Genomic DNA, 24,428 nt, shown 5'->3' on the forward strand with positions numbered 1-24,428 from the left:
CCCATTCCCTGTAAACTTAATCCAACGCTGACAACCTTTCTGCATGCAGTGTCTATGATACTAATTACCTATTTTATTTTTATTTTTGTAAATATATAAGTGGGGTCCTCATGAGTGATCTACTCTGTCTAAGAGATTAGCTAGCTCGTGGTGGCCCTAATGAAGTTTATATATCCATTAAAACCAAAGAAAAGAGAAATGGAGAGAAAAAAGAAAACCGGAAATTCTGACTAACAAATGAGCTTCCACCCCTATGGGGCCCATATATACGAATCATACGCACATCAAGGTGAACCACATGTTGACTATGCTAGGGAGCATGGACAAGTGAGTCCTGTCTTCTAGCAAAATGGAAATATGACATGAATATCCATACATACGTCAAGATGGAGTCCATGTAATGGGCCCAACATCAAGACAATGGGTAAAAGACTCGGGCACTCACATCAATAGTTGATTTGAAGACCGGGTGTATACGAACGGTTGAGATCGCCTCTCCTTCTCCCTAACCTCCTATAATCTCTCATTGAACTCTATCTTTTCTTTCACTGTATCCTTTAATTTCTTCTCACGTTGATTTCTTTCATGCAGTCAAAATGGTGAGATGGACGAGAGCGGTTTAAATGGGCGAGGATGGCATGGCCTTCATTGAAATGAGGGACAAGAAGACATGGGAGAGGCATGACTCAGTATGGGTTGAAGCATAAATGCGTTGATTTTTATGTTTGAAAGAGACATTTTACTATTCCATATATTTTATACTAAGTAGGCCCCATGTCACGTGATCGCACCTATATCATGCCATGTGTTAATTTTAATGAGGTATGCATCTTTCGATTCGGCCGTCAAAATGGAGCATGCCGTGCAGTATTAGAATCACTGCATCTGCTTGGTCATTTGGGTATAGGTTTTGGATAGTTAAGGTACTAAAATAGAGCATCTGATTAGAACTCGCTAATCTAGTCCATTTTGAGGTAGGTCATCAATAAAAGTTAAGTGTACAGAAGGCTAATCAAGATATGGGTCTCACAAGATCCTTTCCAACATAGGCATGCTCTCTCTCCTTGATATCGTCCATGAGCTCTACGTGTTGAGTTTGGAGTACTCGTAGCATGGTCCTATTGAACTAGTGTACCCTGTTCCAGCAAAAGCAGTTGTTCCATGCTTTCTAATAAACCTCGCCCAAAGAATCAAATTCTTCCTAGACAAAGGTTTACTATCTCAGATATTCAATAACCCTTTGCAATTCAAACTTGAGTCGGAAGTACCTCTCTCCGAGATGATGGAGGTTTCCCATAACATCCAGGATTTCTCCCAAAGATTTATTAGTAGTGGTTATCTTAAAAGCAACATGAATGAAGAAAGAGGCGTCAAACTAAAGGGAAGATTGGCCATAATCAATAAGCCGGGATAAAAAATCTCCTTTAGGTAGGCTTTGGCCAGATTAAGGAAATGAGAAGAGGACTGGTTGGAAGCCATGTCATGAGTCAAAGATAAGAGAAGTTTAGTGAGCAAATGTGTGGCTTTCAGTGAGCCACAATAAGGGATTGAGTGCTATTTATATAGGCAATTGCGCCTCCCCTTCGATGCATCATAGGTTGTAAATGCATGCAATAACGCATCGTATTATGAGGAATCAAGACGTGCAACCGTCATGGTATTTATTTCGACTAAAACAGTTCACAACTCCTCGTTTCTCGTATGCCACATTAGTAAGGTAGTTATGGATTGCAAAAGTAAAGAAAATGCTAAGTAAGAAGATGGCTAAAAAAGTAAGATAGAAACGTGGATCGGTGGCCCATTTTATTAATTGTTTGATATTACATGATGAAAGTCAGAACTCAAAAGAAGAGAATCAAGCGATCGTGTCCTTCACTTTCTCCTGTCAATCCTTATGTTTTGCCAGAACCACCTGATGTTTTAAGGTTCTGCCCTTAATTTGGCTGATAGCCACTATTCGTGCCTGGGCAAACTCGGTCAGGTGTTCACAACCCCAAGTGTAGGGTCACGATGTAGTAATAATCTCGGTGAGACCGAGGTTAAATCCACAGGGACTAATCTTTTACATTTCTGAAAGTAATTAGAACTAGAGATAGAAGAAGATCTAAATTAGATATCTAAAATAAAGGGAGTAATTGTGAATATTATAGTTTGAAACTTGTGAATTTAAAGGTGAGAACTAGAGTGCCAAGGATTCACTTGTAGTTATCAGGATGCTACCTGAATTGATTCAAGAGATTAAATAGGAATCATAGTCCTATCTTATCCAATTGGAAAGAGAGATGATCAAACCTCTGAACTTCTCATTGATTCAACCTCAATGGAAGAGGATTGTGAAGATTTGAAAGGGATTCCGTCATCAAAACATGCCTAGGATATGATGGCAAACAACAGGATTTACCAATCCCACAATCTCAAATAAGAAACGAAGATACTTAAAGCTATCCCAGTGTGTACTGTAATTTGAGTCACAATAAACCATTGAAAACTGAAAAGTATTCCTTAAAATCAACTGAAATCAATGAAGTTCAACACAAACATAAATCCAAGTAAAGTAAGCATCCCAATCACACTACAAGCTTTACATTTTAGCCTTAGCTATGAGGTTTAGCCAACCATAAACATGATTGAACTAAGAACTCTTAAATAAAATATAAAAATAAACTAAGGAAGAAGAAGGAAACTCTTGGCGATGACTCTCCACCCTTTTGCTCAAATCTTTAAACCTTAGAAGATGCTTTGGGGCATCATACGAACTCCTATTTATAGTTGGGGAACTCCAACTTTCAGACTGAGTTGGAAAAGTCTGGAAACCACCTAAAATTTATGCAGTCTGCGCAAAATCTATGTAACCTTCGACTAGTCAAGAGTCATCTTTGACTAGTCGAGAGAAATCTTCAACTAGTCGGATTTTACACGAATTTAAAAGATGAATGCGATGAGTACAAATCAAATTGTCAATTCCCTTGAAGTCCGCATCGACTATCCAAGGGCTCCTTTATACTCGATGATAGTAGAGATAAGCATACTCTCTTGTTCTTACTCAAGGTGAGAAGAAATCACCACTGAGTATGTCTCATCTTGACCTAAATAGACATATTTAAGATCAGAGAGCAAAGGTTTTAGGTCAAGCTTCGACGCTTTGAGACTAGACGGTAAAGGCACTACATTAGTTTGGGATAATTCTTTAAATTATGGCCTCCACTGGTCAACTTCAAGTACTAGTATAGCATCAAGCAGGACATCCATCTCCCTAATTGTGTCATCATCCAAATTAGGGAGTGGGCCAAGCACGTCTTTAGAATGTCAGAGTATAAAGTCAGGATTGCTCTATCTTCCACGAAAGAATCATTCATATTAATATCGTGGGCCTCGTCATCATCCTCTACATGTCTGCTCATATTTTTTAAAAAAATATTGAGCTCCAATATCATATTTTCGAAAGACAAATTCATAACCCCATTCCTACAATTGATGATAGCATTAGACGTAGCAAGGAACATGTGGCTAAGGATGATAGGGATTTGAGTGCTCATATCTGCAATGGGCTGAGTGTCCGGGACGATAAAATCTACTAGATAGTAGAATTTATTAACTTAGACCAATACATCTTCAATCATCCCTCTTGGTACACGAACTGAGTGATCAGCAAGTTGTAATGTGATCTGGGTGGGTTTTAATTTACTTAGACCCAGTTGTTCGTAGACCGAGTAGGGGATCAGATTTACACTCGCCCCCAAGTTAAGGAGTGCATTCTCAATCTGGTGATTCCTAATTATATAAGTAATAGTTGGGCTACCGGGGTCTTTATATTTTTGTAGCACGTCTTGCTTGAGGATGGCACTCACTTTTTTCATTAGAAAAATTTTCTTTTTAATACTCTGCCACCTCTTAGTAGTACATATGTCTTTCAGAAATTTAGCATATGAAGGAATTTGTTTCACAGCACCGAACAAAGGGATGTTAACTTTCACTTGTTTTAAGTCCTCTAGAATGTCCCGAGAGTTAGCTAGAGGTTTTGTTGCAATCAACCGTTGGGGGAATGGTGCAACTAGTTTGCTTTGAAGTTCCGGTTCTAACTCATGTGGAGTATTGCTAAGTCTATCAATTTCATCTACTTCCGAGTCCTTAGAATTTTCAGCCCTTACCGGAATAGATTTGTCAATTATTTTCCCACTCCTAAGAGTAGTGATAGACTTGGCTTACTCCAATAGATTTGAAGAGCTTGGGCCACTTATTTCGCATTACGTTTTTAGATTGGGGAGAGCTTGAGCTGGAAGCATCCCTTTCTCCCCAATTGCTAAGTGTGACTCTATCCTTTGAATGGACGATGCAAGCATTCCCATTGCTGATTTAATATCTTGGAATGCTTGTGCTGTATTCTGGTTGAGTAGCTCTTGGTCTTGAATATGTTTTAAAACCTGGTCTTCTTGAGGTTTCCTTTAATCCAAAAATTTATTAAGGATTCCTTGAGGAGTAGCAGTTTGCTCATTCTTCCAACTGAAATTTGGATGGTTTCTCCAACTGGAGTTGTAAGTATTTGAGGTGGTTCCTTTGAAATGCCTATGGTAGTTGTTTATGGCATTTGATTGCTTATTCAGTATTTCTTGAAAAGCAGGTATTGTTGGACAATTTTCAGTTGTATGAATATTGTAAGCACAAATACCACTAACAACTTCCTTAGCCAAATCCTTCTTAAGTTCCATGGCCTCGAGTTTCCTTGTGAGACTGGCCACTTTAGTGTTTATATCATCTCCCTCTTTCGAAAGATATATTCCGCCTTTCTCGTTTAATTAAGTTGGCTTAAAAGAGGTGTTAGGTCTTGATTAGATGTCCTATGATTGTGTGTTTTCAGCAAGTTTGTCAAAGTAATCCCACACACCATCAACATCTTTGTTCATGAATTCCCCATTGCACATTGTCTCGACCAACTGGCACATGGAAGATGTCAGTACATTGTAGAAAAAGTTTGTTATGTGTCACGTTTCAAAGCCATGTTATGGGCATGAACTAACAAGATCCTTGAACCACTCCCAACATTGGAAGAATATCTCATCTTCCTTTTAAGTGAAGTTCATGATTGACTTTCTGATGGTGTTCGTCATATGGTAGGGGAATAATTTCTTTATGAACTCCCTTGTCATGTCATTCCATCTGCCAATGGTTGTGGACGTAGTGAATGCAACCATGTCTTAGCCTTTTCTTTTAAGAAGAAGTGAAAGAGTTTCAGCCTAATCGTGTTCTCAGACACATTAGGAAAGTATAAAGTGGTTATTATTTCATCAAACTCTTTCATTTATAAATATGGACTTTCATATTCAAATCCATGGAACTTTGGAAGGAGTTGAATCAACCCTAGCTTAATATCCATATTCCCTGTATTTTTTAGAAAAATCATACAGGAAGGTGTACTCACCCCCGCCGGTTGTAACAAATCTTATAAAGTACAAGGCGGGTTGCATTGTGCCCCTTATTTTCATCCAGAATTTCTTCAACCGGAGGTTGTGGTTAATTTACAATTATCACTTCTATTAACTCAGAGGATCTCTGGTAGTGTTTAATCCTGTGATGGATGGGCAGCCCTTCGACCAATCCTCCTTCACTTAAGAGACGTTGAGTGTTCATACGAACCCACTTGGGCATGAAACACTGCAACCTTTAAGTGATTAAACCTAAACCTAAGAAATAAAACTAGGCAAACTAAAACAAATAAGAGATCTAAAAAAAATAAGAGAGAGAATTGGAAAGAGGTTACCGAATTGGAGATTGCTATGTTAGAATCCTATAAAACAGAAAACCACGTTAGATTTTAAAAAAAGAAGTTTAGAAAAATCTTAAACTAAAAACAAAACAAAAGGTTAATCCTAAACATAATTCTAATACTAATTAAATTTAAAAAAACGCAGCCATAGTCCTCGGCAATGACACCAAAAACTTATTCACAACCCTAAGTGTAGGGTTGCGATGTAGTAATAATCTCGGTGAGACTGAGGTTGAATCCACAAGGACAAATCTTGTATGTTTCTGAAAGTAATTATAACTAGAGCTAGAAGAACATCTAAATTAGATATCTAGAATAAAAGGGAGTAATTGTGAATATTGTAGATTGAAACTTGTGAATTTAAAGGTGGGAACTAGGGTGCCAAGGATCCACTTATAGCTATCAGGATGCTACCTTAATTGATTCAAGAGATTAAATTGGAATCAGAGTCATATCTTATCCAATTGGAAAGAGAAATGATCAAATCTCTGAGCTTCTCATTGATCCAGCCTCAATGGTAGAGGATTGTGAACATTTGGAAGGAATTCCATCATCAAACCTTACCCAGGAGACAATGACAAACAACAGGATTTACCAATCCCACAATCTCAAATAAGAAAAGAAGATACTCAAAGCTATCGCAGTGTCTACTGTAATTTGAGTCACAATAAACCATTGAAAACTAAAAATATTTCTTAAAATCAACTAGAAATCAATGAAGTTCAACATAAAAATGAATCAAAGTAAAGTAAACATCCCAATCACGCTATAAGCTTCACCTTTTAGCCCTAGCTAAGAGGTTTATCCAACCATAGACATGATTGAACTAAGAACTCTTAAATAAAACATAAAAACAAACTAAGGAAGAAGAAGAAAACTCTTGGCGACGGCTCTCCACCTTTTGCTCCACTCCTTAAACCCTGGAAGATGCCTTGGATTATCTTAGTAACTCCTATTTATAATTGGGGAACTCCAACTTTCGCACCGAGTTGAAAAAGTCCAGAAACCACTAAAAATTTACGCAGTCTGCACAAAATCTCATAACCTTCGACTAGTCGAGAGAAATCTTCAACTGGTCGAGAGTCATCTTTGACCAGTCGGATTTCATGTAAATTTAAAAGATAATGTTGATGGAGTTCGAGCCAAATTTTCTTAGGCTAGTCGGACCAGAACTCGGGCTAGTCGAACCAGAACTCAAGCTAGTCAAATTTCATGTGAATTTTTAAGATTCCTCTTCTTCACTTCAAATCTTCGATTCTCTTCATTCCTCACTTGATTTCCTTAGATCTTTGGCATGTGAATTCTTCAATCTTAGTCTCGTAAGATCCATCCCTTGCCTTGGTGATTTTGAGCATCAAATCCATATTTTTAACATTCTTTTCAATCAAAGCTCTCAGATTCACCTTGTAACACAAACATGTATAAAATATACCATTAAGCATTACCATATTCATAAAACCAAGATATAAATAGGGGAGAATATGCAATATTTGACACTTAACATTAGGTCTTTAATTACCGTTCTTTTCTGATCACTCGCCTCTTTCTTATCCTCAAAATGTCTTTTTAACAACCCCCGTTATGCTTTCAAAGCAATAATTTGTACACTCATATCTTCTACCTCGGCATTAGATTTCTTTAACTCTTCATGTTCGGCTAATAGCTTCTTGGCAATATCGCTAACCTTAGCCACCTGAGAAATCGCATTCAATTGTTTAGATTCAAAATGTTCGATCATGGTATGGAGCTCGCAATGTTCTTTAACGAGGTGTAAGAATTCTCTAAGTGTCAACAATCTGGTCACAAGGCTATCATCTAAGTGAGAGAAGACTAGGAAGTGATTGATGAGTTCGGTGAGTTTCTTGATCAGCTCAGTGACGTGGCCTCATGTACCCCTTTGTAGAGGACTGGCTGGATTTCATCTTTAAGTTGTTGTAACTCGATAGCCGGCATGGGGTACTTAATCATGAAAATATCACTGCTAAGAGCTTGCTAGAGGAAGGAGAGAATTCTTCAATTGGAAGCATGTCTTTAATCATTATAGGAGACGCAAAAGCATCATCTACTAACATTGGCACTGGATCAAATATCGGCTCCATATGAAGGGTAGAAACATTAACCACCTAAAATGTTGTCACAACTTGAGTAGAGGTGCTGACCTCATGTGCTTCACAAGACCAAAGCGGTTCGTATTCATCATGGGCAAATCCTAGAGCTGGAGAAGGTTGTCAAGTGGACACTGGTGTGGATCGCAAGGATGATGCACTCTGAGAACTCTAAAGAGTAGCAATTAGAGGACAGGCTTCCTCTTCAGTTTCATCTTCTCCATTCCCTTTATTAAGAATAATGGTGGGCGCTTGAGGTTGATTGATTATGTGTACAGGTTCTATCTCATCGACAGTTGATTATGAGATTGCAGGAAGACGGAGTGGTTCATTGCTTAAAAGTTCCTTCAGAATCAGTGGCCTACAACTCTACTGCCTCAATCGCTTTGGTTGGTGGTTCAATCTGTTGAGGTATTGGTTTTTGAACAGTTTTCTTTCCACTACCGACAATTCCCGAGCGACTACAAGCAAAGAGAGTGGGTTAACAAAGGAAAATTGATGAAAATATTATGAACAAGCAAAAGATGGAAAAGGTGGAAGATTGGGGCTATATGGGGTAAGATATTTTGCATCGAAAGGAAGATTCAGGCCATTCAATTTCACCCTATCTTGCCACCATTTGGTCTAACATTAATTATAATGAGTGTCTTTATGACGTTTGAGGCCGTCCCCAATTTTTATGGCATAATCTTCAATAGAGAGCCCTGGTTAGTCCTTAATTTTGAAATATCTTTCAAAAGAAAACACAACATTAACTAAAGAAATACCTGATTTCTTTGACACTACTCGCCCACGTGTCACAGTTGGCGTCGACTGACTTGCTAATGTCGGCTATGTGGTCAGATCAGTATGAACAATAATCAGAGTAAGAGGTTTACGAGTTGGACTTAGAGGAGGTCCCAGGTCAATAATCCTTGTAGGTGCAGATGAAGAATATTGAGCTAGAGCTGGTTTAAAAATAGGCTCCTTCAACATAACTTTTTGGTGTTTTGGCTAGGAACAGTCTCGGCAGCTTGAGTTGTTATCGTGGTTATAGTGTCGGTCGATGTATTCTTCAGCTTGGTTGTCCTTCAGACAAAAGTTACAACTGATTGGGATGTCGACTTCCTCTTTCCTCACAAATTCATAGAGGAATATAGTTGAGTAGTAATGAACTCAGTGGGTTTAGTGACCAGTCGCTTCTAATGGTGCCTCCACCATTCAGAAAAAGTTTTCATTAGTTGGGGATGATTCCGAAGTGTGTGAAGTTCAAAAGACACATTAGACAATTAGAAAGTAGAATGAAGAGAATGGTAGAGATGACTTGATAGACAATTGGTCAAGAGAAAGGGGGTTGGTTATAAGTTTTCTGGGTAATGGACAAGGGATACATTACATGATGTCAAATTATTAAGCAAGCAAATTTGGATAGTATTGCTCGATTCTAGCCTTGGGATTCTTACTAGTTTCTATTGTGCTATCATAAGGAAGATCTCTATAGATGAGGTAACTCTCCCAAGCAATGACTATCTGAGAGGCTGCTTGTTCATAATCTTCTTCAAAATTGCCTATGAACTAGGTTGGACTGAACTCTTTCAAGTGAAAAGGAGTGAAAGTGCAATAACGCTTACCGGCACTGAGAGGAAAGAAAAGAGAATCCATGTATGTGGAAAACATACGAATATCCTAAGGAAAATGGATGTTGCGATGATCGTAGAATGTATAAATGATATTAGAGGAAGGAGGGAATGTACAATAAAAGAATGAAAGTATTCATGTAGCCACATTTGGAGAAGCCATAATATCCTCCGTTGAGAAGTAAACCTTTTGTCGTTAGCTCATACATGCCTTTGTACAGGTGACTGAGTACAAACGATGCAACGACTAATTTTTTACCTTGTGCTAATGCCTCGGCTAGTTAAACGTACTCGTTGGTAATCTGGAGAGCATTCACACAGAGCAACTGACGACACATCCATAGTAATAAGAAGGTTGTATCTTCTTTATACTTGACTTGGCTTTCATGTTTCCAATACATGAGTATGAAATAAGAATAGGCCTTGCCGACCTTGTTACTGTCTTTCTTCTTTGTGGGTGAAACTTGGAAAGATTGCCTCGCCAAAAGGTAAAAGTTGGGTGAGAACATAAACAACCAGAATCATTAGACGCATGAGACTGCATCCAAAGAAGAGAGTATTGGTTTACAAATTTTAAAATGTTGATGTTGCAGTGAGAAGAGGGATCTGGTGCATAATCAAATAGAGATAGTTTAATGCATTCGTAGATGACACACACACACACACACACACACACTCTCTCTCTCTCTCTCTCTCTCTCTCTCTCTCTCTCTACGAAGTCTCATATTGTGCAGCGATGTGATCAAACCAATCGGGCCATCCTAGTAAGGGTTTTGGCTAGGATCGTGAGGTTTTTAGGGCATTGGAAAGATTTGGAATCAATTGGGATTGGATCAACATGTTCTCACCAGGACAATTCAGAAAGAAACAATCCAATGGACGGACCTCATCAGAGTCGATTTCAACAAAGAAAGCTGGTCTGAAGCAGTAGTAATCTTTGATTGGTGATTTAAAGAAAATCTCATTGGTGAACTTCTTAGACAAACTGTCTAATGTATATATTATATCATTTTGATGGAATTTTGGGGAGACAATGGATGAGGAAGCAATCATTGCAGGAATGAGAAAGCTAATGAAGGCTTCCTAGACAAAGAAATAGGGAAGAAAGCATGAGAAATTGGGGAATGTGTTGAAATAGGGTTTATATCCACTAGAACTGGGTGCATTAATTAGGGTGCAATCAAGTTCTTGTATGGTATGATGCTTACATACACACGTCACCACAAGAGTAGCCCTTCATTCAAAAAGAAAAATCATGACTGTTATTCAGAATTGTCTCGGTCAAGTATGGTAAGTGAAACATCGCCATGTGCCTAAAGGACAACCTCATTTATGAGGGGTCACACATCGCTTTCACCTTTTACCTAAAGGTGAAGCAGCATGGGGAGAAATGTTCTACTTATTTTCGTTCATTTCTACAAGAGCTAATCAAAATGGGAGACATGTAATGTTATGAGTTGTGTGGTGCAATCGAGATATGTAGGGATACCTAAAGAAGATTTTACGGTATTACACCTGACGTCTATCGAGTGGTGCCATGTCATCCACGAAGCAAGAGTGGTCGAGTGTAATATGGTCAAGTTGATAAGGAAGTTTGGAGCAATTATTAGGACATGTGGCAAGCTTGGAAGGAAGTCTCCAAAATGTCATATAATGCTGAAACGGTTACAGTAACTGTTAGAACATGGGAAGCATCCAAATAGTCAATTTAAGGCTATAAATAGTAGGAGAATTTAGTGGAAAAATTATCTCATATCAACCAAATCAAATTAAATCTAGCTTTCAATGACTTTGTGTTCCTTAACATTAATAGTCATTTGCATTCCTTAGCGCAATCGGTAACAATAATCATGCAGCTATTAACTTTAATTATAATTTGGATCTACACTTATATGCTAGATTCAATTCGAATATCAAGCAAATTCTCTACTTAGAAGTGCTCTGCAATTGTTCTATATAGCCTATTGTAAAAACCTTCTTTTTGTCTTAATATACGATGAAAAGTTCATTTTGTATGCAAGAAAGGTGCAATCCATCTTGAGAAAATGAACCCCACATTTTCATAATCACTAGATTATTTGCCGTGGCTGAATAGGTGATTAGTTTTATTGGATCTGAGGCACATACAATCAATTCCTACATAACTGTTTATCTTAGGTCCTGGGGTCATAGTTTTGAATCAAGCTGCGCATTAAAGTATGGCATGCGCTGCTCAAACCAGGTGACCAAGTTGTAAGCGGAGAGGCAGCCGTATTCTTATCCATCCATTTTGGATGATCATTTTATAGCATAATGTTAAAAAATGCGAGCAACACACACACACACACATATATATATATATATATATATATATATATATATATATATATATATATATATATATGGGCCCACACACGAGCAATCCGCTTCCAAACGAACTGATGGCTCTGATATTTCAGACACGTGCTGGCGAGTATTTCGCGAATCATGTCCTACTAGCGCGGACGCCGTACCAATAATACATTCTTCTAGAAACAGTTGGGCCGCAGAAAAATAAATAAATAAATAAAAAGAAGACGAAGAATAAGACAAAGGGGATGAAAGAAGTCGTGTGAAAGAGGTTTTCGTGTCTTGCATACAAGTGTATAACATGAACAATGGGACCCACCGTAAATTGGTTGCATACTATGAATCACATCGATCAGACAATTGCAAGGCATCTTTATTGGGTCATGCCATAGATCTCAGCTACATACTATATGTACGCAGGTGATCCTCGCACGTGTCCAGCTACAGAGCTCACTCGTATGGGCGCGTGTGAAAGGATATTCGGAGTCTGGGATTTGCATTGGCGGTGCATGAGATGGAAGGCTCGCGGCAATGAATGCCCATTTAAGCATTTGTCCCTTCTTCTCGATCTTGTGGGGCCTTACTAATTCTGCTACCACATGTCAAGCCATGTATGAACGATATGTTAAACAATTATACCTGTTAACGGTTTTGGGAATCCACGTATCACATGCCGTCATTATCTGCGAACAGCTTTTGTTTTGTTTTCATTTTTCCAGACGGTTGACACGCGTGGCATCTGTTTACTCCAATCAACCCGACGAGCAGGGATTAACTGCGCTACGGAGAAATCGGTTTGCGTACCGAGTTTCTCAGCACGCTCTTATGGTTTTGAGTGAACTTAGTTGGGCACAGCTTGAATGCATGTAGTCTATCCACGCTGTCCATCCGTTGTTTCACCTAATTTAAGAGTTGAGTCCAAAATTGAAGTATATCCAAAGATCAAGTGGATCATACCATTGAAAACAATAGGTATAATGATTTCCACCGTTGAAACCTTTCTAGAATCCACAGTGATTTTTATTTGCCATCCAACCTGTTCATAAGATCATACAAAAATTGTTGAAGGAAAACACAAATATAAGCTTGATCCAAAACTTCCATGGGCCCCAAGAATTTTTCGACGCTAGACTATCAATTCAATTGTTTCCTGTGGTGTGGTCCATTTGAACATTAGATGTCTCATTTTTGGGCTCAAGCCCTAAAATTATCTAGTAAAATGATGGAAGGAGCAGATAAAATACATAAATCATGGTGGACCTCATAGAGTTTACTCAGTACCTACGCAATCCGCTTTGGGCTTCCGAACCAGCGATATGGGTGGGACCCTAATCGTGGGGCCCATGTCAATGTTTTCATTGTATATCCACCCTATCCACATGTTTTTCAAGCTTATGATGGATTTAGTCCTTTTAGCTGCTTTTGCGACGGATTATGTCAGTCGTAAAAGGACTTTTGCCTTAAACATTTATTTTTTTCATTTTTTTAAGGAATATGGTGGAAATTTATGTTTTTTTTTTTTTTTTTTTTTTTTTTTTAGTCTAAGAATTGTTTTTTAATAGAATTTCAATGGTTTAATTGTACATATTTGTATCTACGATTATTTTTTAACAATTGATTGAATGTAAAAAAAAAAAAAAATTTATTTTTCTTTTATATCAAATGAGTGGAAATTATTATTTTTTTATAAATTTAAAACTAATATTTAAATGATTTGTAATATCACATGAAAAAAAAATTGAGAAGTTTAAAAAACTTTAACAATGTTTGAGAAAAAAAGAGATTTTGAAAACATAAAAATCTATTTTGTGGGAAAAAAAAAGAATATTGAATAAAGTTGATTGTAACGTCCCGAATTTTTTCCAACTTGGAATTAGATGTCCTTAAGCAATGAGTCGATCATAACCTCTTATTGACTTCTCAGAACACAATCTTAAAGCCTCGAATCCCCTTTTAACCCATTTTCTTCAAAATCTCACCTTTCACCACCTTATTCTTTAAATTTGTCTAAGTACTTTCATATTAGATACAAATCCTAAAGTTTAAATGATGAAGGACAATACTTAAACTAACATTTACTATAAATATTAAATTTATAAATAAAATGAGTTTTTGACCATTAACCTTATGAAATCTCACAAAATAAATAGGCTATTTGGATAGATCAGCTTCTCCTACCCTAAATTCATATATGGCACGTTGTATAACTTATTTCAAAGTGGAAGATATGCATATTTTAAGAAAACAAATGGCAAAACCACCACCGGACAGCATAGCCGACCGCAATGCCATCGTCGTGACCGCGATGCCTCATCGGTGCACCGAAATTCGGTGGATCCTTGCCGCGATTTTTTGCACTTTTCGACCGATTTAAAAAGTCACATGTCTCTCAATATAACTCCGATTTAGGTAATTCAAAAATCAGATTAAAGCTTGATAAGTTTAATTTCATATAAAAATAAGTAAAAAAATATAATAAAAAATTTAATATAGTTGAATCTAGGTTAATATGACAACTATCCAAAAATTATTAGTTCAGACAGCTGTTACTTCTAGAATTTTCAGAATTTTTCTATAAGGCGAAATCTAATAAAATTTTGTAGAGATAAAGTAGACTTGATGATGAACTATTAGAAAAATAATTAAAATAATATACTAACTAAAAGTACCAGAAAGGGCATAGAACTACCCTAGGACTTTATTCTGTCATAATTAGGGAAGAATTTAGTTAAGTACTAAACTAAACAATCGATGGATTTAGCTTGAACCACTTTCTATACAAACTACAAGACCCAAAACCATTGAAATCACTAAATCAACATTACTTAAAAACCTAGGAACAGTCTCAAAACCCAGTTGCTCTAGGGAGCACATTGAAACTCCGTATCAGACTTGGACCGGGAGTCGAAAGTCTGATAACCACGAAACTATAAGGTTATGACCACATTATTGGGCTTGATAAGTATCACGGGAATTGAGACCAAATAGTATCCATAAACGCACAACTTAACCCTTGAGCGAAGTGTGTGCGATATGCGAATATCTTTAGAAAAAGGTCTCAAACTTAAGTAAATTGGGCCATTTGCTTGTGGGTGAAATTGAAGACTTTGGACCGTTAGATTTCGACCCAAGTACACTCATGGATCAGGGAAATTTCCCTGCACATATTGGTATACTTGTGGCCTTGATCGGGTAACGACGACCGTTGATCTGATATGGGTCCTTTACGGCCGATCCGTTTGTCGGATCGCACCATAAACACAGTCCTGGCGTAGATCCATCATCAGGGAACTTGCCCTATGACATATGTGAGAAATGGACCTTCCCAGGGGTCCCGTTTGCCCGAAACATACGCCTTTTGGCTATAACCTAAGTATACCATGGCCATGGGGGCCATTGGCATCACTTTTAGGCCTATATATAGCTCTCAAACCCACCTCTCTCTCTGCCATACGAATTTCTCCAAACCCTAAGAGAGAGAAGAGAGAAAAGGAGAGAAAAGAGTGAGGAGAAGAAAGAGAGATAGGGAGATCGTTGCTAGGATTCACTCCCACGACTCCATACGCTGAATCACCACCCCGCCATCACTACACCGTCGATTCCAACTTCGATTTGGGTAAGAAATCCTAACTCTAATCTTGATTTAGAAATTCAAATAGGGTAATCGATGTAACCGCTAACCTGTTGCGTGATTTAGGTACCCGTAGTTCTGTATACGGGAGCGTAAGATTCAAACCGAGTTCGAAATGAGTTAACCGATGAAAGGTGCAGATTATAAAAGTTTAGGTTATGGTTTTCAAGGCTTTCAATGTCAGCTAACGATTTATGTTTGACTTGTTTGCCACCATATGATCTTATTATGATGTATTCGATAAATAATATATGTGTGTGAACTATGTGAAAATAAAACGCATTCCATGTGTTTGTTGAAATGTTTGAATGAAATTGTTATCATGATTTGTGCTTAACATGACTATTAACCTAGAATATATGATTATTGTATGTATGACAACTCCTTTTTTAAAGGATTTGCCATAATATATGTTATAACTAATTTAGTTCATATATGTGGTAATGTGTAGTCTAAGTGTTTAACAAAATGTCTGAATAAGAAATTGTCAGATGAATTGTATTTATTAAAGGCGTTGAGATAGGATTCTCAACTACCTTATCTAGATGTATAATCTCCTTCATGCAGTCTTAACTTCGACTACGTGATTTATGCATAAAATGCATATGTATAATAACATGTTCTATATGTTTGATAAAATGTCTAAATGAGATATTGTTTGATGAATTGTATTTAATAAGGGTGTTGAGATAGAATTCTCAATTACATTATCTATATGTATAATTTTCTTCATGTAATCTTAATTTCAACTATGCAATTTATGGATAAATTGAAATGTTCGGTAGTATGTTCAATATGTTGATAAAATGCTCAAATGAGTGATGTACTTGGATTGTTTGTTAAATACCTATATGATTATCACATGTCTCCACATACTGCATTTGAGTATGATTGGGACTACTACGTAGTCCAGGCAATCGGTGACAATTCCTATTTGAGTGACCGAATTAGTCCCGTCACATTTGATGCGTTCGGTGAATCCAAGTCGTACGATGATTGTCGACAGTGGTTAGGCCACGTGGAGTACTTATGCACTCCATGTTGATTAATTCAGCGTACGGTTGTACCAGTCGAACTTGTATAATAAATCGATTAGCCTATTGTGTGTTTACCTATATTGACGCTACTACTTAAATCTAAGGTACCACTTACCAATGTAAAGCCCGTTAAACCATAATACCACAATCCGCTAAGACTCATGAGCCGAGCATGGTGGTATGAGACACTGTGGTCAAGCTGTCGACCTATGCTGGGGTGACGAGCCTCCCCATAGTGACCAATGAGCAACCCAAACTCGTGAGCTGAATACGGTAGTATGAGACACTGTATTTGAGCTGTTGGCCTACACTGGTGCAGCCTGGCTATGGTCCTAGCATGGGTTGGGGTGTACCGTCTGATCCGGACCCCCTTCGAAATAACGCTCCAGTTGGTAGGGCATTGGTGGAGTGACCTCGAGTATAATCAATTGAACTTGCCTATCCACTGTTTTCATTAGGGGTGATGCCCTATAACTTGCCTATCCTATGTGATTAACTAGGATTGACAACCCTAGATGGATCCCCGTTGGGTTAATGATATAAAGGGAGGTACCTTAGCTTCCCGAATCTGCTGTATGAACAAGACTAATTAAGTACTTGGCTAACACAACCATGCACCGCATTACATGTGCTTGGCGAGAAAGTGCACAGTGAAAGTTTTCCATGCGCGATCGTGAGATGATGTTGCTGAGGGAGTGTAGGCGAGGGCATGCATCATTTCCGCATATCATCTCTACATTAATAAGAGTAGCTAAGATTGCTTGATGTATTGCTTTATCATTATTGCTTGACTGAATTGATAACATGTTAACCTTTGCTTTATAGTTCCACTGAATTATCTACTCATTCCCACCTGAGATGGTGTTTTAAAACACCAACCAGACTCTGTTGTAGATGCAGGTAATGACGGAATCTATACAGCTGAAATGGAAGTCATGGACGAGGAGTAATTCTCCTATGTTTAGCTATCAGGCGGGTCTTCATAGACCTTGTTCTGATTCGACGAGATTATAGGGTTACATGGATTAGTTGGACAGTTACACTTTGATATTTTGGAAGTTTTAGAATTATACATGTATGTATTCAACCCTGTTAAATTATCATACTCTGGAGGCAGCTAACCGCTTACTTATCTCAATACATATATGTTAGTCTTCCACTTGCTAAATTAGATTATCTTTAGAGTATGATATGCTGTTTTAGTTTAATCTCACTCATGTTTAATGCACCAATATGGACAACATTTAAACATCATTATCTATGTTGCATAAGTGATGCGTTGGAACTCGAGAGTTGAGCTTTACTCGACCCCCGATTTTCAGGGCGTTACATTGATAATTTTGAAGAAAAAGAATTTGATTTCGAGAAAAAAATAATATCCTGAAAAAAAATTAAAAAGATTTTAAAAAATGTGAAAATTTTGACAATGTTGAGAAATGAAAATATTTTAAAAAAGAAAATGAGAGTTTGTATTTTGAACAATAAAATAAAATTGAGAAGTTCAATAAAAATTGGCAAGTTCGAAAAAAAAAATTCTTTAAAAAAATGGAGAAGTTAGAAAGAATTGAAAATTTTAAAATAAAATGATATTAAAAAATCGATACTTCAACAAAAACAAACATTTTGAAATGAAAAAATAAAGAAGTTGAAAAACTTTGTGATTTTGAAAAATAATTGAAAATGTTCAAAATTTGAAATTAAAAGAAAAGGTTATTTATAAAAACACTGAGATTTTGAATATATATATATATATATATATATATATATATATATATATATATATATCATTTTAAAAAAAAATTGAAAAGTTGAAAACAAAATGATGCTTTTGAAGAATAAAAAATTGATGTTAGTAAGTTTTGTGGGCCCCATCATGATGTGTGTTGAACATCAACACCGTACATTTGATGTGTCCCCTTTAAGTTATGAGATATCTCAAAAATCATAAGTATATGAAACTCAGGTCGGCCATACCATTTAAAACCATGTGAAGGCATCCTAAAAAGTATAAAAGCATTTGGTGGGGCCCACGTGAGTTTTGGATGTGGCTAAAACTTGGTCTGACCCCTCATCCAAGTGGGACACACATAATAAGTGGGTTGGATATGTGAATCACATTTAGGTAGGCCCAATATATGATTATGAATGTTTTAAGGAAACCCCTCTCTACTATATTTAGGTGAGTTACTCATTACCCTTACCAGAGTAAACTCTGTGGGGTCCACCATTATTTATTTATTTTATCCACTCCATTTGTCCATGTTAACAGATAATTTAAAGTTTAAAGAACAAAAAGGAAGCATATCCAAAGCTCAAGTGGACCACACCACAGGAACTAGTGTGATTGAACTTCTACCATTGAAAAATTCTTAAAGGCCATAGAAGTACTTTTAGATCAAGCCGATGTTTGTGTTTTCTCTTCATTCATATCTTTTTGATATTATGAATAGGTTGGATGGGAAATAGACATTACTGTGGGCCCAAGGTAGGTATCTACGATGGAAATCATTATTCCACACTGTTTTGAGTGGCATGGCCCACTTGAGTTTTGGATTTACCAAAAATTTAGGATCAACCCACACCGTTCATCCATTTTTCGAGATCATTTTAGAGAATTATCCAAAAATTGAATCATATCCAAAGATTAAATGGACCGCACCATAAATAAGGAGAACGGATTGGCTACTCCCCCTGACATTAGCCAATGGCTGGTGGTCGGTGCTCTGTGGGCCCCACTATGATATATGTGTTTTATCCATGCCGTCCATCTATTTTTAAAGATCATCTTATGGCATGAGACAAAAAAGAGGTATATCTCAATCTGAAATGGACCACATTACAGGAAACAGTGTTGAATGAGCGTCAACCATTAAAAACATTTTAGGGGCCATAAAATTTTTGGATCGAGATGATTTTCATTTTTCCCCTCATCTAGGCATGTATGACCTAATAAACAGATTGGATATCAAATAAACAGTATAGTGGGCCTTAGGAGGATTTTAATGATGGATATCCAATCACTATTATTTTCATGTGAGTGGTCCACCTGAGATTTATATACCTCTCATTTTTGAAATAAAATACCTAAAATGATCTTTAAAAAGGGATGAAGGTAATGGATGAAATACATACATCATGGTGGGGCCCACAAAGCACCGACCACCAGCCACGGGGCTGATGTCAAGGGGAGTAGTGAGACTAGCTACTGAAGTGGCGTCAACAAGTTCCATGGGCCCCACCATGATGTATGCATTATATCCACACCTTCCATCCATTTGGAGAGATCATTTTAGAGCAATATCTAGAGAATGAGTTAAATCCAAAGCTCCAAGGGACCCCAACACAAAAAATAGTGGGACAGTGACACCCACCATTAAAAACTTCTAAAGGCCATAAAAGTTTTATGTGAGGCCCGCATCTAGTGTCTGTTCTGTTCCGTCAAGTCCTGCGGTCCTATTGGTTGAATTCCGGCAACCCGCGGCCTGTATATTGTATTTGCGATCATCCCTAAGTTCCCTCTTGTAAACCTGATCCGATCTGACCCGAAACTTATGCCATAGCGACCGCATCATCGACGCAGTTCCAACGCCACATCTCGTGCAACAATCTGACGGGTAGATCAAAAGATGTACCAATTGTAATATTTGGCCTTTGATTGATGTGGGACCCACTTTAGTGGGGTATGCACAAATCCCTAGGTGGCATGACCCACCCTAAAATCCCATCATTACCTAGCCTAAGCTACAAGCTACCACCCTACTACTCTATACCTTTTTATAGCTAGTTATGATGGATTTACCTAACCTAGGCAATGATTGCTCTCTTTCTTAGAAAAGCTATGAGCATTTCTCTATCCTAAACCCCTCTTTTCTAGCAAAGTTTAGATTTTCTTCCCTTCTCTAGGAGAAACTCATGATTCTCTCTCTTGTTTCTAGCAACTCATCATACCACTCTTACTTCTCCCTTTCCCTTCCCATTTTCCCTCATTTTCTCTCCATCCCCTCTCACCTTGTAAGAGCCCTTGGATGTTCCACCATTCTCCCTATTTTCCAGCAACTTTCCACTTAATTTCCTCACCATCTAACCCTTAAAGATCTGATCTTCTCCATTAATCCACCTGCCTTGGAGCATAAGGAGCTTAGAGAAGGAGTTTTGTCAAGATCTTCTAGGTGAGTGGTTATTTAGGATAGTTTTTCATTGTTTTTCCTTTTTTTTTTTTATCTTCTTTGCTTCATATGGAGAGAGTGTAGAACCCACCAATCAATGGTGGAGGTCTTACACCACTCCTTCGATGTAGCCTTTAGCCACCATTTGCATGCATATGATCTTGATGGGGCCATTCTCCATGGACCCCATCTTGATGAGTTTTCCTTTCATCTATGTATGATGGGTCATCTAGACCTTAGGATCATGGTGGGGATGGCATCCTTACCTTAGATTTCTATTTGTAGGGCCCATGCATGCATGCTACCCTTTTTGATCTTGCATATACACGTAAGTTTCTTAGTTGTGGAGGGCTCATAGTGGCGGAGTCCTCCCTATGGCCGGCATGTCTCCTTTGTCCTTCTCTTATTCCCTTTCTATGGTTTGGATCTGATGTTTTATGTAGCCCACCTAATGTGCCATGCAACCAGGCCCCTTAAAATTTTTAGAATGTCCAGGCCTAACTGGCTGGACTTTTAGGCCCAAACATGCTACCTAGTTCAGGTTCGGGATCGGGTTTAGGTTTGGGTTTTCAAGTTTAGGGTTAGGTTTATGTTAGAGAGTTGATATTAGGATTAGGTGTAGGTTTATGTTTAGGGATTTGAGAATACATTTAGGTTTTAGGTTTAGGTTTAGGTTATAGGTTATATGTTTAGGTTTAGGTTTAGGTTTAGGTTTAGGTTTAGGGAATTGAGAATAGGTTAAGGTTTAGGTTTAGGAAGTCGGGGTCGGGTTCGGCATCGGGTTTAAGTTTAGGTTTTCAAGTTTGGGTTTAGGTTTAGGTTAGGGAGTTGAGATTAAGATTGGGTGTAGGTTTAGGTTTAGGGATCTGAGAATACATTTATGTTTTAAGTTTAGGTTTAGGTTATAGGTTATATGTGTAGCTTTAGGTTAAGGTTTAGGTTTAGGTTATAAGCTATAGGTTTAGGGAATTGAGAATAGGTTAAGGTTTTGGTTTAGGAAATCGGGTTCGGGTTCGGGATCGGGTTTAGGTTTGGGTTTTTAAGTTTAGGTTTAGGTTTAGGTTAGGGAGTTGAGATTAGGATTAGGTGTAGGATTAGGTTTAGGGATTTGAGAATACAATTAGGTTTCAGGTTTAGGTTTAGGTTTGGGTTTAGGTTTAGATTATAAGCTATAGGTTTAGGGAATTGAGAATAGGTTAAGGTTTAGGTTTTGGAAATTGGGTACGGGTTCAGGATCAGGTTTAGGTTTGGGTTTTCAAGTTTAGGTTTAGGTATAGGTCAGGGAGTTGAGATTAGGATCAGGTGTAGGTTTAGGTTTAGGGATTCAAGAATACATTTTGGTTTTAGGTTTAGGATTAGGTTATAGGTTAAAGGTTTATGTTTAGGTTTAGGTTATAAGTTATATGTTTAGGGAATTGAGAATAGGTTAAGGTTTAGGTTTAGGAAATCGGGTTCGGGTTCGGGATCGGGTTTAAGTTTGGGTTTTCAAGTTTAAGTTTAGGTTTAGGGATTTGAGAATACATTTAGGTTTCGGTTTAGGTTTAGGTTATAGGTTATAGGTTTAGGTTTAGGTTTAGGTTAAGGTTTAGGTTAAGGTTATAAGCTATAGGTTTAGGGAATTGAGAATAGGTTAAGGTTTAGGTTTGGAAAATCGGGTTCAGGTTCGGGATCGAGTTTAGGTTTGGGTTTTCAAGTTTAGGTTTAGGTTTAGGTCAGGGAGTTGAGATTAGGATTAGGTGTAGGTGTAGGTTTAGGGATTTGTGAATACGTTTACGTTTTAGGTTTAGGTTTAGGTTATAGTTATAAATTTAGGTTTAGGTTTAGGTTTATGTTTAGGTTAAGGGAATTGAGAATAGGTTAAGATTTAGGTTCAGGAAATTGGGTTCGGGTTTAGGATCGGGTTTAGGTTTGAGTTTTCAAGTTTAGGTTTAGGTTTAGATTAGGGAGTTAAGACTCGGATTAGGTGTAATTTTAAGTTTAGGGATTTGAGAATACATTTAGGTTTTAGATTTAGGTTTAGGTTATAGGTTATAGGTATAGGTTTAGGTTTTGGTTTAGGTTTAGGTTATAAGCTATAGGTTTAGGGAATTGAAAATAGGTTAAGGTTTAGGTTTAGGAAATCAGGTTCAGGTTCGGTATCGGGTTTGGGTTTGGGTTTTCAAGTGTAGGTTTAGGTTTAGGTTTGGGAGTTGAGATTAGGATTAGGTGTAGGTTTAGGTTTAGGGATTTGAGAATACATTTAGGTTTTAGGTTTAGGCTATAGGTTATAGGTTTAGGTTTAGGTTTAGGTTTAGGTTTAGGTTTAGGTCAAGGTTTAGGTTTAGGTTTAGGTTATAAGTTATAGGTTTTGGGAATTGAGAATTAGTTAAGGTTTAGGTTTAGGAAATAGGGTTCGGGTTTGGGATCGGGTTTAGGTTTGGGTTTTCAAGTTTAGGTTTAGGTTTAAGTTAGGGAGTTGAGATTCGGATTAGGTGTAGGTTTAGGTTTAGGGATTTGAGAATACATTTAGGTTTTAGGTTTAGGTTTAGGTTATAGGTTATTGGTTTAGGTTTAGGTTTTGGTTTAGTTTTAAGTTATAAGCTATAGGTTTAGGGAATTGAGAATAGGTTAAGGTTTAGGTTTAGGAAATTCAGTCGGGTTTGAGATTGGGTTTAGGTTTGGGTTTTCAAGTTTAGGTTTAGGTTTAGGTTAGGGAGTTGAGATTAGGATTAGGTGTAGGTTTAGGCTTAGGTTTAGGTTATAAGTTTAGGTTTAGGTTATAAGTGTAGGTTATAGGTTTAGGTTTAGGTTAGGTTATAGGTTAAGGTTTAGGGAATTGAGAATAGGTTAAGGTTTAGGTTTAGGAAATCGGGTTCGGGTTCGGGATCGGGTTTAGGTTCGGGTTTTCGAGTTTAGGTTTAAGTTTAGGTTTAGGTTTAGGTTAGGGAGTTGAGAGTAGGAGTAGGTGTAGGTTTTAGGTTTACATTTAGGTTTTAGATTTAGGTTTAGGTTTTAGGCTATAGGTTAAGGTTTAGGTTTTAGGGTTAGGTTAAGGTTAGGTTATAGGCTATATGTTTAGGTTATAGGTTATATATTAAGGTTTTAAGTCATAGGTTTTGGTTTAGGTTAAGGTTATAGGTTTAGGTTTAGGTTTAGGTAAAGGATTAGGTTAAGGTTATAAGCTATAGGTTTAGGGAATTGAGAATAGGTTAAGGTTTAGGTTTAGGAAATCGGGTTCGGATTCGGGATCGGGTTTATGTTTGGGTTTTCAAGTTTATGTTTAGGTTTAGGTTAGGGAGTTGAGATTAGGATTAGGTGTAGGTTTAAGTTTAGGGATTTGAGAATACATTTAGGTTTTAGGTTTAGGTTTAGGTTATAGCTTATAGGTTTAAGTTTAGGTTAAGGTTTAGGTTTCGGTTTAGGTTATAAGCTATGGGTTTAGGGAATTGATAATAGGTTAAGGTTTAGGTTTAGGAAATCGGGTTCGGGTTCATGATCGGGTTTAGGTTTGGGTTTTCAAGTTTAGGTTTAGATTTAGGTTAGGGAGTTGAGATTAGCATTAGGTGTAGGTTTAGGTTTAGGGATTTGAGAATACATTTAGGTTTTTGGTTTAAGTTTAGGTTATAGGTTATCGGTTTAGGTTTAGGTTTAGGTTTTAGTTATAAACTATTGGTTTAGGGAATTGAGAATAGGTTAAGGTTTAGGTTTAGAAAATCTGGTTCGGGTTCGGGATCGGGTTTAGGTTTGGGTTTTCAAGTTTAGGTTTAGGTTTAGGTTAGGGAGTTGAGATTAGGATTAGGTGTAG

The 24,428-nt window shown here is 37.4% G+C and overlaps 1 non-coding gene across 1 annotated transcript; it reads left to right on the forward strand.

Moving 5' to 3' along the window:
• Nucleotides 1–4,989: 4,989 nt before the first annotated feature.
• LOC131226522 (small nucleolar RNA R71) lies at nucleotides 4,990–5,096 on the forward strand. Its single transcript, XR_009161898.1, has one exon. It is a non-coding gene; the product is annotated as a small nucleolar RNA R71 (small nucleolar RNA).
• Nucleotides 5,097–24,428: the final 19,332 nt, after the last annotated feature.

The sequence above is a fragment of the Magnolia sinica genome, chromosome 14, assembly GCF_029962835.1.
Source record: "Magnolia sinica isolate HGM2019 chromosome 14, MsV1, whole genome shotgun sequence".
Taxonomy (NCBI): domain Eukaryota; kingdom Viridiplantae; phylum Streptophyta; class Magnoliopsida; order Magnoliales; family Magnoliaceae; genus Magnolia; species Magnolia sinica.